The sequence below is a fragment of the Belonocnema kinseyi genome, chromosome 10, assembly GCF_010883055.1.
Source record: "Belonocnema kinseyi isolate 2016_QV_RU_SX_M_011 chromosome 10, B_treatae_v1, whole genome shotgun sequence".
NCBI lineage: Eukaryota > Metazoa > Arthropoda > Insecta > Hymenoptera > Cynipidae > Belonocnema > Belonocnema kinseyi.
The window spans coordinates 87,987,428-88,003,599 of NC_046666.1; the positions used below are offsets into that span (position 1 = coordinate 87,987,428).

Consider the following 16,172-nt stretch of genomic DNA (forward strand, 5'->3'; position numbering starts at 1 on the left):
TATAATCATTTCTACGTCTACTTATTTCCTCATTGCTAAGACCTGCGATGTTCAAAGTTCTCTTGTACGCTTCTCTTTTTGCTTTTTGGGCAGCCTGAATTATACAACTTTGAAAATTACTGTAAGCGCAACAGAATTACAAAATTTGGATTTGATTTCAATAAGTATAGAAGATTCACTACGAACAATATTTTAAGGACAACCTAAAATTTGCTTGGTGTATGAGCAAAAGAATATTTCGGGTATTTCAACAAACCTTTAGAAGTTTCAAATAACAAAAACTTGATTTTCGTTCGATCAACTAAAGTTTCTTGAGCCCACAAAAGTTTTGTGAAATTACCAAAATTGTATTGGGACACGAATATTATTTTTTTAAACTTCACTCATTTCCTCATTCGCTTCAAAGCCTTCATTCAAACCTATTCAAATAACACAGAAAAACTCCAATGCGTGCGTTTTCTGGCATAACAATGAATGCACGTGCAAAGTGAACTCATCCTTCGTGTGCATATCTATAATAGTATAAAAAACTCATGATTTACGAAAAAAATGCCATTGAAAAATGAGAGCTAGTAAAAAGCCAGACATTATTTCGTGGATTAATTACCATATTAATGAATGAATAAATAAACAGTCAGTTAGAAATTGCAATGCGAATTAATATTTTTCCATGTCTGTAATTAATTAAGAGAATCAAAGAAAAATTGTCATTATTAACGTTCTAATCACTCTAATAAATCTACTTAGTCATAAAAGTGAGAAAAGAAGAACATTTATGCAAATTGTTTTGCTAATAAAAGTATACTTTCTTTAACTGAAATAAGATTTTAGTCCTGAAATAGCTATAAAATGATTGTAGTATGACTTTAGTAATAGTTCACTGAATATCAGTGAATACTTAATTGTAGTAATTTTCAGTGGAAGTTTCACTGAAGTGATTCAGAACAGTTTCATCAGGGAAATTTTGCTAATTCAGTTGAAGAGAGTGATATCTTCCTATTCTTCCTTGTATTTGCAAAGGATTATACAAATGAGACACAAGTCAACATATATAAACCGCAGGGCAAATGTTCTAATCAAATAAATCGTTTAATTGTTTACTATTCTTCTCTTATCTTGTATGAGTGTCAGTTCGGTAGGAAGAATGCAGCAAATATCTAAATGTTGTTAAAAATTACGTAGTAGTCAAACATTCGAAAAAAATAAGGCTTAATCCTCTATGAGGAAATGAAACTTGAGATGGGAAAAAAAACTTTATATTAAAAAAAATTATTCTATATCTAATCTAATATTTACTTACAAGCGAAAAACATAAGCAATAGAATACTATTGTCGATGAACTGATTAAACTTGTTTTCAGATATGTATTGAAAAAAAGTTGTAATCTTGGTTTATTCGGGATGAGTAGAACAATATTTTTCATAAGTTTGGCTAGTCTTTCTGAAATTTTGGGGCTTGTCCCTTCTCTTTTCAGCTCGATAGCCGCCAATTTTTCGAGACAACTAGAGTCTAGACGAAGCCTTTTTTATGTTTCTACCCTAACTTGTACCCTAACTTGTCGTGGGGGCTAAAGCGTTGGCTTTGGACCCACTCCTTCGGCTTGCGGGTTCGATTCCCGCCTTGCACTCTGGAAGAGGCTCGGTGGCCCATGCGGTGAACACTAGCCTAGCAAGGGAGTTGTTCATCTCCGGAGAGTCGTGGGACCAGTACCTCTAGAGAAAAAGGTTTTATCTAAGTACTTAAGGCTGTTGCTCTTGGTGGTTCGGAACCCACCTTAAACTGTAGGTCCCCCTTCCACCACCAAGTAAGTGTGTGGAGGGTGTGTAAAGGAATAGATAAGGTGTAAGAAAAATGTAAACCCTTAAGGGACACATTAGAAGCTTCCATTCCTAATTCCATAGTGTATCACAAGTTTATTATTATCAATGCACGTTTCTACAAATGTCCATATATTTAAACATTTAAACTTTATTTTAAAAGCATGTCTTAAATTTGTCGAGAAAGGATTACAAAACAAAAATAAGAAAATAACGAGATAGTTAATTAATGGAGAAAAAAGAAAAGGGAAGACTCTGGCATCAGGAATGCTTATCTTTATTCAAGCAGAGGGAATTAGCAAATAATACACGTTCGATTACGCAAGGGAGCAGTGCACTCTTCGTAGGCATCTATTCATATCTCAAGGCTAACTGGCTATATCGAAGGTATCAAAAGTAGCAGATCCTATACACTCAGGCGTCAACAAACGTTTCTCGACACGTGTACTACAATTCGTTAAATAAACATTGATGTACGAAGTTTAATGCATCATAAGAGGTCACCCCCCCCCCCCTCAACTTTCAACACCCAACATGCAAATATAATTTTTAGCAGATACAGTCATGATCATTTTTTAAATTTGCGATATTACTTTTCTAGCTATATCAGATATAGGGTAAGAGCATCAGTATTGGCATATCTCTCTAATTTGCTTTAAACAATGGGAAAACGAAAATATTTATTAAATTTTGCTCATATGAGAGTAATTCAAAAAGAGTACGTCAAATATTTGAATTTTTCTATTTTTCTAAATATATTGAAAGGGGATGGCAACAAATGGTACCAATCACGAAGTGTGAAGAAATTATTTTAAATATGCATTGTGTACATACATAAATGTAAGCTCTCTTTATATATAAACAATAGTGAAAATGAATTCAAGATTTAGTCAAGTCTTACAGGTGATTAAATGTAAAATTATTGAAATTAAACTAAGTATACTACTTGAACCACAGTTTATACATTTTTTAAAGTGTTTTTTTCAGTCTGTGTATTATGCCTAATTCCACAGGTGAAAAAAATTTGACTGTTTTTTAGTAAAAGAAACTATATTATACTTTTCCGAAGGATTTTGGTTTGCTAAATCTGAATCTGGCTTCAGAATTGCTCCATCATGTCAGGGTTTCGAGATATTCTAACCTAAAAGTGTACAAAACACTGTTTTTCGATGTTTTTGAGTTTATGTAAAATCATAAGTTAATTTTTTTCCCATAACTAGTAGAAGCACCTTAAAGTATAAGTCTTCCTCTTTTAAATTCCGTTGAGTTTGCTTTAATATCTTCTTTTTTTTCATCGAAATATCATAATTAGAAATGTGTGTTCCCTAAAATGCTTATATTGCCATTTTCATTGAAATAGTACAATTTAGGAAAGTACGCTGAAAGGGATAGCTTCAAGCCTGTTTTTGGCTTGCATATCCAAGTAGATATGTAAGCCACAAATTTCTAGTTATCATATCTCGATGGGAAAAAAAGTATTTAAGAAACCTCAACGGCTCTTAAAGCGGAAGACTTATACTTTAAGGAGCTTCTACTAGTTTTGTGAAAAAATTACCTTATGATATTACATAACCTTAAATATGTCGAAAATAGTGCTTTTTAGTCTTGTAGATTAAAATATGAAAACCTGACGTAAAGCAGCAATTCTGCAGCCAGTTTCCGATTTAGCGCAACAAAATCCTTCGGAAAAATATACTGCAGTTTCTGTTACTTGACCCTTTTTGGCCTGTGTTATTATCCTTAAAATTATTACTTTGGTCTAGTGGAAAATGATTATTATTTCTTTAGTGGAATATTTATGAACATTTTTCGATTAACTTTATTTGATTTTTTAAATTATTACTTAAATATTACTGATAAATTAATTAAGAAATAAATAAACTAGGATTAATTAATAAAAAATAAATAAGTTATTATTTTAAAAAATACCATTTGTTTAAACAATTGAAAATGAATGAAATAATGTTAATAAATATTACACTAGACCAATAGTAATCATTTTTATGGAAAAACGAATAAAAAAAAATTATTTAAAGAAATTCCATTTGTTGAAACAATTAAAAATTATTGAACAAATGTTATTAAATATTCCACTAGACTAGATGATTTTAAGTACAAAAAAAAAACAGAATACAGTGCTCAAAATGTTAATTTTCAAAATGTTAATTTCATGAAGAATTAATGACATTTTTTGTATTAAGGGTAGTTTTCAGGTACTCGTGGGGGTGTGTTAGGGGTGTGAAACCCATATGTTTGATACATGAAATTCTTCGTTAGATAATTCTCAACAGGTCCCCATACTTTCACGTCACATTTTTTCAAACCCTGAAAAATTATTCCAAAAAATCAAAAAAGTGATTTTACCCATGCATTTTACATGGGAAACTTCAAGTCAAACCCGGCACCTTTTAAAATCGAAAAAATTAGGGAATTTCTTTATTCGGATTTGTAATGAAATCGAGGGGATCGTTGCCCTTTAAAAAAAAAAAGCGTTTTTGAGCCACCCTATTGTCCATTTGGTCCTTCCATAAACCACGTAGCACCTTAGGAGGGGGGAGGGGGGTCGACGATAATGCCACAGTGGACTTCATGGGGCTAGGAGGGGTAAAAAAGTGTCCATAATTGGGCCCCGTGGTTCATGGAAATCCGAGATGTTCGTCTGATGATAATGAACGTAAAAATGGGTGCCTGGCAGGTGTGAATGGATGCGTTTACCGGTGGCGACCTGCCAAAAGTGCGAATTTTTGACAGTTAACTAACGTGACTCGGATAAGGTTGAAAATTGGTGTACATGTAGGGGCTCACATTAGAGATAGCACCTGCGCATTGCCAGGAACTTACCTGGATGCAAAAGTGTTGCCAGGCGGCTTGGAGGTCGCCGGACATTCAGGTGAAATTTCTTGAAATTGATTTTACAGGGAAAAGTTTGAATCAAATGTTGACCCACTCCCAGAAATGCATATTTCCATTGTTATATCATTTTTTGATAAAATTGATATATTTGGAGAAAACTTCAATTAAAGGAATACCATAACAATAAAAAGCCGTTTTTCTTGACAAGTCATTTTTTCGAAAATTATTAGGAGACAAAAGGTACTCTATTACAGGTATACTCCAGGATTAATACGAAGTATTTGATCAAAATATTAATATTTATCAAGTTATTCGCATTTTTCCTTCTTTTTCCCATTTTTTCTATCACCTGCTGTATCTTTAGCAATTTAAAAGAAAGTGTCCTCAAAATTAGTACATGAATAGAGTAAGTCTGGTACAAAGAATTGGCATCAGCCACTTTCAGTTAAAATCATAACTTACTCTGCTATGAATAATCATAATCAGTGTCACGATCTCAGCTTCTGATTATCGAAAAAAGTTGTAATATAGGTGAATGTGATTATAAAAATTAAACAAGAAAATCGCTTAACTTTAAAATATCCATTATTTATTATTGCTAAACTTTATATTCTGTCGTCGAGATACGTTCGATCTTTATTACCATGACGAATGTCAAGTTTCCCGGACACAGCGCACAGTAAAAAAAAAAGGATCAATTTTGCTGCAGAGCATTTTGCACCAACGATCATTTGACTTTAGAAATCATTATGATCTGTCAATTCAGATCAATTTGACCTTATTTTTGGTTCATTTGTCAGACTAAACAAAATGGCCGCCCGTTCTTGGCGCCGGTGTGATAACGACATAACCTAAAAACTGTATCCAGCTGCACGTAAGTGACAACTACAGTTGACAGGTGATACTTTCTAATATCAGATTTCATTATTTTTTCAACTTTTCAATTACACTGCACGATCAGAAACCATAAAAAGCTTGCATATGAGCTAAAGTACTCAAAGAACGTCAGCCATCTTCGTTTGACTTTATACATGATCCTGCATCAGATCATTATGATCTCCAGAGTCGATCATTCACTCCGACCGATCAAGATGGTCTTGAATTCGGTATCGTTTTTGTTGCATATAAAAATGATATTGATTTCGGTATAATTTTGAACACTTTTTTTTACTGTGCGTAGGGTCGTCTCATATTTTTCGATGGTTATTGGTGTACCACGAAAAATTTGTAATGCCTACGCCCTACACCAGCAATTCCCAAACTAGTGCCGCCGGACGATGAGGCTGCCGCCGGCAGGGGGATGCCAACCCCGGGCCGGGAAGCCTCTGAGGGGCAAGCCAGCCCGGGCCCAGCCAATAGGAAGCCCCCCTCTATAAGAACCCTTTCATTGCAAAATTACAAAAACTCTCAACTGGCATTGAAGATATTAACCGATTTTCTTCAACTTTTTTTCGTTTGCTTAAAATTAAATTAGGAAATTGATTCAACTAATTAAAATTTAATTTATTAACATATTAACACATTTTAATTTTTCTCAACCGGTTCTAATTCTCTCGCGTGAAGTATGGTGTGTCAAGCAGTGAAGCAGTCAAGTGTTCCCCCTTGTCGGCAGTGTATTGTGAAAAAATGTGAGGGTGGCGGCCCTGCCGCTCCCCAGAAAGTGAATAAAAAGTTTGGGAATCGCTGTCCAGTTGAGAGTTCTTGTACTTTTGAATGTCTTTAACGATATGCTTAATTACTCGAAATGTTAACCGATTTTCATCAACTTTTTTTCATTTTCTTAAAATTACATCAGGAAAATGATTCAGATAATTAGAATTGAATTGAGCCATATCTTTAGGCTTTTAGTTATTGAAACAGCCTTAAATCTAATGACAATGAAAAGGTCCTCATAGCGGGGGAGCTTCCGAGTGGCTGGGCCCGGACTGGCTTCCCCCTCGGGGGTTGCCCGGCCCGGTGTGGCATCCCCCTGCCGGCGGCAGCCTTATCGGCCGTCGGCATTAGTTTGGGAATCGCTGATGTAGGCATTACAAATTCTTCGTGGTGCATTTTTAATGCAGTTCTATACTAGGAAAAATACACCACGAAGAATTTCTAATGCCTACACCAGCGATTCCTAAACCGCTACGATGGCTACGGTGGCTACCCGGTGGTAGGGGGATGCCACCCCGGGCCGGTTAGCTCGGTAGGCTCCAAGGCAGGGTCCCCGCTGTGAGCATGGGACTATTTTTTTTGACCTAGCATGAATGCCTTTCATTGTTCTGAGATTGAGACCTAAACCCCTTGGGTTTAAGTATTATGAAAAAATTTGAAGGTGGCGGCCCTACCGCTCCCCAGAAAGAGCGAAAAAAGTTTGGGAATCGCTGGCCTACACCAGTGACCATCCAAAAATATGAGACGACCCCACGCTAGGTCCGGGAAACTTGACATTCGTCACGGTAATAAAGATCGAACGTATTTCGACGACAAAATATAAGTTTAACAATAATAAACAATTGATGTTTTAAAGTAAGGGGATTTTTGTTTAATTTTTATAATCATATTCACCTTTATTACAACTTTCTACGATAATCAGAAGCTGAGAACATGACTCTAATTATGATTATTTATAGCAGAATAAGTTATCTTTGCACAAGAATTACTCTATTCGTGTACTAATTTTGAGCACACCTTCTTTTAAATTGCTGAAGATACAGCAGGTGATAAAAAAAATGGGAAAAAGAAGGAAAAATACGAATAACTTGATAAATATTAACATTTTGATAAAATACTTCGTATTAATATTGGAGTATACCTGTAATAGAGTACCCTTTGTCTTCCAATAATTTTCGAAAAAATGACTTGTCAAGAAAAACGGCTTTTTATTGTCATGGTATTCCTTTAATCGAAGCTTTCTCCAAATATATCAATTTTATCAAAAAATGATATAACAATGAAAATATGCATCTCTGGGAGTGGGCCAACATTTTTTTCGAACTTTTTCCTGTAAAATCAATTTCAAGAAATTTCACCTGAATGTCCGGCGATTTCAAAGCCGCCTGGCTACACTTTTGCATCCAGGTAAGTGCCTGGCAATGCGCAGGTGCTATTTCTATTGTGAGCCCCTACATGTACACCAACTTTCAACCTATCAGAGTCACGTTAGTTAACTGTCAAAAATTTGTACCTTTGTCAGGTCGCCACCGGTAAACGCATCCACTCACACCTGTCAGACATCCATTTTTACGTTCCTCATCATCAGAAGAACATCTCAGGTGAAAAATGCCCTTATTCCTATCACGTTGCCATTTACGTTGTGAGCCCAAGGTCTATATATACTCACTGAGGAATCTGGAAATCTTAAAACTATGAATATGGCAGTCTCAATCGAATTCGCATAGAGAGTGCTAAGATTTCTTTGCGATTGCTGGGATTGCCCAGATTTGCAAAACTTCTTGAGATTGGGACTCTCGAAGAAAAATTAGACTGGGCTTAGCTCGGCGACGTTGCAGATGGAGTCGGCCGTTAGTTCCATTCAACGAGGCAGCGTGTACATCACGTACGTCTGATTGTGTGAAATGCTTCGTGGTGTGAACGCTTGATACTTGGGGAAAGATTTCCAAGAGTTCCTCAAATAGAGTACTATATTAGACAGGAATATGCAACCGCCATTCTGGTTCCTGGACAGTTCGCGGGAAACAGTGCGAGAAGCATTTCGTATAGTTTAATTAAAATTAAGTTTAGAATGTAAAAAAAATGGTCTGCTGCAGTGCTCCGTTTTGTAAAAATAGAAGCGAAGATGTATTTAAACTTTACCGTTTTCCACTAGAGCGAAGAGAAAGACTGTCAATGTGGATCATAAATTGTGGATGCGACAACTGGAAACCGAATTTAAATTCAAGATTATGGAAGTTATTACTATTATGTATTTATGACTACCAAATTATAATTCAAATATAGGGGGTCTGAACATTATGTTTACATGTAATTAAATTGCCTATGAGCATTTTTTTGACATATTTAAGCGAAACGAGATCCAGAACAAAGGAAGGTTAGGAACCCGTTTTTCTACAGAACGACGCACATTAACCCACCCAAATAAAAAGGACGTATGATGTGAAATATGAATAGCTATCATAATAAACTCTTGAAAAAGTATTGTATTAATGTTTGACCTATAGTCTATGATTATTTTATTATTTGTTAATATTTATTTTAAAAATCATATGATTATAATTTTAGCGCACGCCTATTTGTAAACTGAGTAAAATTTCGTTTGCAATCATAATTTTCGCACGAGCTACTTTTTGGCAAATGTGTGGGTTAAAAAATCATATAGCCGAATTTAAATATTTCATATATTATATCGCGAAATCTTATTTATAATTTATGTTTTGATAACAATGCTTCAGTATAATTGAAAAATAAATAATCTATATCATATATGTGTATTTATATAATTCGATATCAATTTAGCGATTTTGAATTTGGCGGGGAACCAGAATGGCAGCTTGCTTATTCCCATATAATATAGTACCTTACCTCAACGAGTTCTCCTAAAAATTCAAGTGCAGCAATCTGAGATTTCCCAATGACTCGCCCCTCGCGCCCCCCATAAGAGAAAAGGACAACAAAGATTAAGGCGACAGTCTTAAATCTGAATAAGTAAGAAATTAATAAAATGAATTGAGAAAACAAAATTAAAGGAATCCAAAGAATAATATTAAAAATAGAAAAATTTCAATACTTTTAGGTTGCTAGCCGCACATTAATTTTAAGTAAAATTATCTTCATATTTGTTATATTCGTATGTTCAGACTAAGTGTGTCTAATGTTAAATGCAAAAAGTGAGTTGGCAAGTGACTCGCATTCTCAACGGGTGAGTATGTATGTCAGTAGTGCGCATAAGCTGCTGATAACGAAAAGAAATAAAAAAAATTACCGATAAGATTATTTGGTAACTGGCTGAATTCTGTTGTTTACAAGAATGCACTTTAGAACTGCAAACTAAGACATTATCAACAATAATAAAGAGGTATGATTGTTGCCTTGGCTGTGAGGACCATTTAGTTAAGTGCTTGCTGACGAGGCTGATTTATCACACTTCATGAGTATTTTTAGGATTTATTTCCGATTTCAGGGTCTTTCACAGATATAATTAAATTTGCAAAATATTTCGGAAAGCTTTTTCCGATGTTTAGTACTCTTACATATATAAAAAAATCCCTAAGTATTTTTTTACCAGAAAGTTATAGAAAAACGCTAAGGATATAGTTGACAATGACTCTAATATTTAAAAAATTTAATTCAGAACAAATTAAAATTTAAATTCTTATTTGACGTCCAACATTCAAAGCGACCTCTAAATTTCTTTGAAATTAAAAAAAAACCAACATAGAATTAATTAAACTTCTTTGTCCCGTGAGTCGTTTCATAAAGAAAATTTGAATATTAACAGGAAGATTCTTTTTTTAAATCATTACCCATACAAATTGATTGAAAAGCATGATAAAATTAGATTTGAGGAAATTTAGGAAAGGCCAACTAATAGTTTAGTTTCAGATACTCAAAAATAAGTGAAAAAATAAATTTCACTTCATAATTTCGTTCTCCCATATATTGGGCAAGTTATAATGTAATTGCGAAAAGTATAAGAGTAAGAGAGAATTTAGCACAAAAAGAGTTATCTATAAATTTAAAAAAAGATTTAAAGAAATAAAATTAAATAAAGTTTATAAGGAGTATGATGAAATATATTTATCAATGTTTATTTTAGAAACTAAAAAGACGAGAGAAAAAAGGAGGGAATTTGGTCGTTACTTTCTCTTTATTTCCTCTTTTTATTTTGAATTTCCTGATTTGAATCGACACATTTAAGAGTGTTTTATCCAAATATGATTTCTGGATTCTTTGCTTTTTTAACTTCCAAAATTTCACAGTAAATCCGCATTATAAAATAGTCGTAAATTTTTTTTATTGTCACTGCATTAGTCGCTGTATTTTTAAACTCACAGAAAAAACTAAAGTTGAATTTTGTTGTATGTAAAATCTCCCGTTGTTAAAGTTTACATGCTATTTGGCGAAAGTTTATTCTACGGTGGAATAAAAGCTGTCGTCTGCTGCGGAGTCCTTAGCAGAAATGGAAAAACGGCAAACTATAAATGAATTCGAGCTATAAATCGGTAGACCAGATTTCAAACAATCAGACAAAAACAAAAGTTAAAATTTGTTGCATGTAAGACTTGCAACTGTTAAAATTAAACATATTTTGGCAAAAGTTTCATCGAGGTTAGGAGAATAATTTTTATCTCGTCTACTGCGACACGCTAAAGTGAGCAAATTTCGGTAGCAGAAAAAGACAAAAAATTTGTTCTTACTGATATATCCCCCCCGAAACAAATTACACTATTGTAGGCGAATTAGAACTTTTTTAATACCATTTAGCAAAAATCGCAAAAACAACTGATAGATGTGCATCCCCATTTCTCTACAAATTAATGAAGTTAAACGACGATAGATAACGCTGGCGTCGTAGTTTTCGCTACACCTCGAATAAAAATGGAGAGATTATAAGGCAAAAGATTATCCAGGCACATTTAAAAATTGGAAATTATCTTCGATTCATGTAAAGTTTATTTCGCAAGTTTAATTTTTGTTGAGGTGAATCTTTTACCTAGAATCGATGTAAACTTTATATTTTATTTTTTCTGTGCTGTTACTGTGTTTTCATCCACTTTCGGATAAAGCGAGGTGTACTTCAAGACATTATATTTTACTCCACGAAATGTTAGCCCTCTGGGATGAAATTTCTGTTAATAGGCCTATGTAGAGTAGACCAAGTAAAATTTAGCAGGTTAAAATTCATTGCCCCAGGAAAATTTGATAATACATAGTATTGATGCACTATTACAGTCTGTCAAGTTAAAGCGTGGGTGGCTTTACTCGCAGTCGGTAAGGTGTATCGACATGATTTTGGTGTCAAAATATTAAGAAGAGCTCCCTCTTTCATGCTTTTTGATTTAACATTCAGTTTGCTTTCAATTCTCATCTTGTTACCACGTTACAAAAAATGAGTTCCGTATATGTAGGTGCAATCTCCCAAACCCATGTTTCGAGAAACAACCCCAGAGATGCACTTTTACTTTATTAAACGCCTCTTATTAAACATTAGGAAATAATCCTTGTTTTCGTAATCCGTTTCAAGGTCTAGGTCAGGACACAATTCCTGTGGGAATATGAATTGGAGGAATATTATGAAACTAATAGCGCATTGATATACTTCAAGAGCACTTCGTTAGAGGGATGGAAAATATAGGTAAAATAATGTATCGATACAAGGAAAATATCGATAAATATCGTTAAGAGAAAAATGTATGTACGTTTCGATCGGTCCGAACTGCTTCGCTGCAGATCGGAGTACACCAATGCAGGACAACCGCATACGCTATAAGAGTGTTCGTCATTGATGGTCCCGCCAGTCTTCTTTTATTTCTTTATTTCACAAACATTATCAGATTATCGTACACATGCACACACATATACACATATTTAGAAAGTAGAAAGACAGATAAGAGTCAATTGTCCAAAACGAGAAGTGCAAATTTCCTGAAACTACGATTTTCGAACAGTCTCCATTGCACACTTGAGACCCGACATCGCTCTCGAAGACTTCGATAAACGAACTATATTCGCAATCGAATTCTCGCCTCCGGCCGTCTACAACATCACTGCCAAGGAGATGGAAAAGGAAGACAAGTATCAAGACCTTACAGAAAAACATCAACGACTTCGTAACCTAAAGCCGTACTTGCATGCCAAAAATATGCCAAGGCATTTGTGAAATGGATGAAATAAGCTGGCATATCCTTGGGTCGCTTCGTCTCATGGTCGTGAGACGTGGCCATAGGTGTGATTTACCGTGGTTCTACTGAGAGCTGGTGTGATTTGTAGATGGCAGTTGCTCCCAGTTGGACCCTGTGGTGGTTGTTTAACCTTTTTTTTTAATTACAGGCATTTATATGCGCGCGCGCGTGTGTGTGTGCACAAAAGTGCGCGCACTGAACCAAAAGATATAATAAAATTACAGTTTTTATTAAAAATTAAGATGATGCAATGAACCACCAAAAAATAAATTACTGACAAATTTCTCAAGTACAGTATGCCACTAGCATAATATTAAAAAGTATTTCCGATGATGAAACTTGTTAATAATTTTAATTGTTTAAACTAATTAATTTTTTGTGTCCTAAATTCTGGAAATTGGCAACAAATAGTTATTCCGAATTTTTTAATTATTTATTTATACGCGTGAGCACCCTGACGCGATAATATCATAATAGGTTTCTCTCCCTCTTCTATCTCTATTTCCATTTTTCTCTGAGTCTCATTTGTGATTTATCATTATTATTTTTTTTTCATCTTTATTGCACCGTTCATTGTCTTTGAAATGTGCGAAACCTAAGTTTCTCCTGAAGGAGAAAGGATTTCTTTTAATGAGTTATCAACCCAAATTCTGGACTATGGAGTTCTCCATACATTCCTTCCAATAACCACCGCCCATGTGAGTCTTCTCTTCTTTGCACGAAATAACATAAATCATCGGCATGACGGCATGTGCAGAGTTACAGGGGACCTTGATCTCACGCGGCCATTGGCCGGGGCCAAAAGAAGGAAAACACGGTGATTGGCACTACCTTTTAAAAAGGAAGGAGTTTAAGCTTTGCAGTGACCTTGGCAGGACATTGACCGCCAATCCCTTAGTCCCTATTGGCCGAACTCCACTTTTAATGAACCATGAGCCACGTCTTTTGCGACTCTGGACCAACTCTACGAATTTATTGTTTCTCGCACACGTTTTGCCTTTTTTCTCTTTATCTCATTTCCTGCTATATGACGACGGGCTGAAGTGATTTGGATAGAATACTGAATAGAATGAAAAGGCTTAAGCAAAAGCAACGCTGAGCTACTACTCCATTTATTCGTAGAAGTCTTTGTCGATCCGAATCTTAGGGCCAATTTGCATTCCCGGAATGCGAGCACGCGAGATTGATTTTTATAAAAGATTTGCGACGGGGCACTCACAAATTTTGCCACAAAAATTTAAATATAAGTGAGAAGAAAATATATAATAATAATAATAATAATCAGTTGGTTAGACGCTCGGACTTCACCTTAGAGGTCCAGGGTTCGATCCCTGAGCCGGAACCTCTAGAAATTTGTCTATGTACCTTTACCGAGGTTCTCGTGATTCGAAATCCACTTTAAGCTGTAGGTCCCCCCATCGTTTACTTGACTGCTACCCAGTCCGTCAATGATGGGGTAAAACCCAGGCTTTGTCCAATATGTCGGGACACACTGCTCTCATCAGATCACTTGATTACATTATAAAAATGCGTCCGTGTTATATAATCAAAAATCAACTCCAACTCTAACCAAAAATGCCTTCGACATGTTGGGCAGTAACCATCTTAAGCCTATGGCAAAAAGATGAAACTATTTTGTATCAATGAAGTTGAGTTTGCTCTCAATTTTCGTTTCTTTTCCTCGCTGGTTGCTTGTTTATTTTGAAAACTACCCATTGTGAAACTTTTAAAGTCGTGATGGTGAGTATCAGTGGTTTTAACAGTTTCTAAAAAATTTCAGGCAAAAGCTGCCCGTCCCAACCCCTGCCCCCTTTCCAATCTTATTCCTATACCTATTTTCACTATTTTTTCTCTTTTTCAGGACTTTTTGTACCATTTACTCTTATTTCTCAGACCCCCTTCGCCTCCGAATAGGTCGGGTAGCCACCCAACCTAGAAGAATAATCATTCTACAAAATTAAAAAATTGTAAACTCGCGGGGACAATTTTACAGCGCTTACTTGAAAACTTAAAATTCCTGAATGCCATCAGGTTCCAAGGCATTTCCCTTGATTTCATGAGGGCTTGTCTACCAGATTTAAAACTTGCTTAACCCCTCCCTCACTCTCTAAATCTGAATTACCGAAATTTCGCGGATTCTTAGCTATCAGTATACCAGTGATTTAACAGTGTATATACGCGGATGAATCAGTAGATTAACGCCCTTTAACGGACAAATCCCACTGATTCATCAGCATATACACACTAATTGAATCAGTGGTATATTTATAGCTGAGAATGAAGCCATTCACTGATTGTGATTTAGAGAGCAGGATAGAATTTTGAGCGAAAAAACCAGATTTCAACTACTTCAACAGATTTCAAGAGATTGTATATGATTTCAAAGATTTTAAGGATTTTAAAAAGCCACAAATATTTTTTTCTGACATTTAGGTTAGGGTTGTTAAACATTTTCTTTAAATGGTTAAAAATGATTAAATATTTAATTTGAAGACTTTATGAAATCCACTCTATGTACTTGATACATTATAAAAATATATTTATCGCAATGGATCGTATATCGTATTATGATTCGGAATTTCGTGACTACATCGAATCATGTTTGTGGGATTTTCCCAAGTAGTAAATTGAACCTCATTTATTTCAGACCGCGCAGATAATCTACGCTACGGAAATGTTTATTATAATTTTTGATAAAGTTATGAGTATTTGAATTTAAAAAACTGAAAAAGCGGATTCTCAAATAATGGTACAAATTTTTGTGTGTTTTATCACATGTGTAATATTTTTCATACTAAAAGATCATTTTTAAAGTTTTTGAAATATTTTCTAGATTCAAAACATGAAAAAAAATCTAAATAAAATACTTTCAAATCTTGAAAGCATAGCTCATAACTGTTGATAAACACTCATCAACAGTAATTTAATATCATGTGCTACTGAGTAGGTTCAGGTTGTGATGGATGATCATCGACTTGGTCAACAAGAAAGCTTCCCAGCACCACATATGATTTTCTGGTTACTTTACAGAAACATTCGGTTAATTTCAATATATTTTTGTAAGTTTCAATTTTGAAGAATTCAATTTTCTATGCTAGGGACCAAGTCTGTAGATTGTTATTTAAGTTTCCACCGCACGTCAAAGTTTCTATGAAAGCACCATCAGACCAATTTTTTTACGAATAAAACACTGTTTCACACCTGCCCCAATTATACCTCTATGAAAAAAGGATATTTTTTTCCTTATTTCCGATAAAAGACTTTTTAGAGGACACTAGTCCATCGAGGCTATAAATGTATGTATATGTAATTTATTGAAGTTTAAAATTACACCATCCTAGAATCTACAATTTCAAACTGTACTTTGAAAATAAAATAAAGATGACAATTTTACAATAAAATGTGTTGGGATTTGCATAATTAAGAAGACAAAGAAGAAATAATGATAACGAAGAGGAATGCCAGACAGAAATCACAAGATTAGAAGATTTCCAAAATAGGAACAGGAGGGTACTATCCCGAATACAAGCGAAGGAACGAAACCTCAACGAAGGGGTGTCAATGGCCGGCATCCTGTTGCATCAGAGCTAACCTTGACTCCAGGAAGTATAGTTTGGCCAGCAGTCGTTGTATTTGCGTTCCAAGTACATTCACTCCGTTT

The 16,172-nt window shown here is 34.8% G+C and overlaps 1 protein-coding gene across 1 annotated transcript in view; it reads right to left on the minus strand.

Annotated features, from left to right (window-relative positions):
* The window catches only part of LOC117181247 (zinc finger protein chinmo), a 172,422-nt gene that overhangs the window by 124,220 nt on the left and 32,030 nt on the right, over nt 1-16,172 (minus strand). The window lies entirely within an intron of this gene.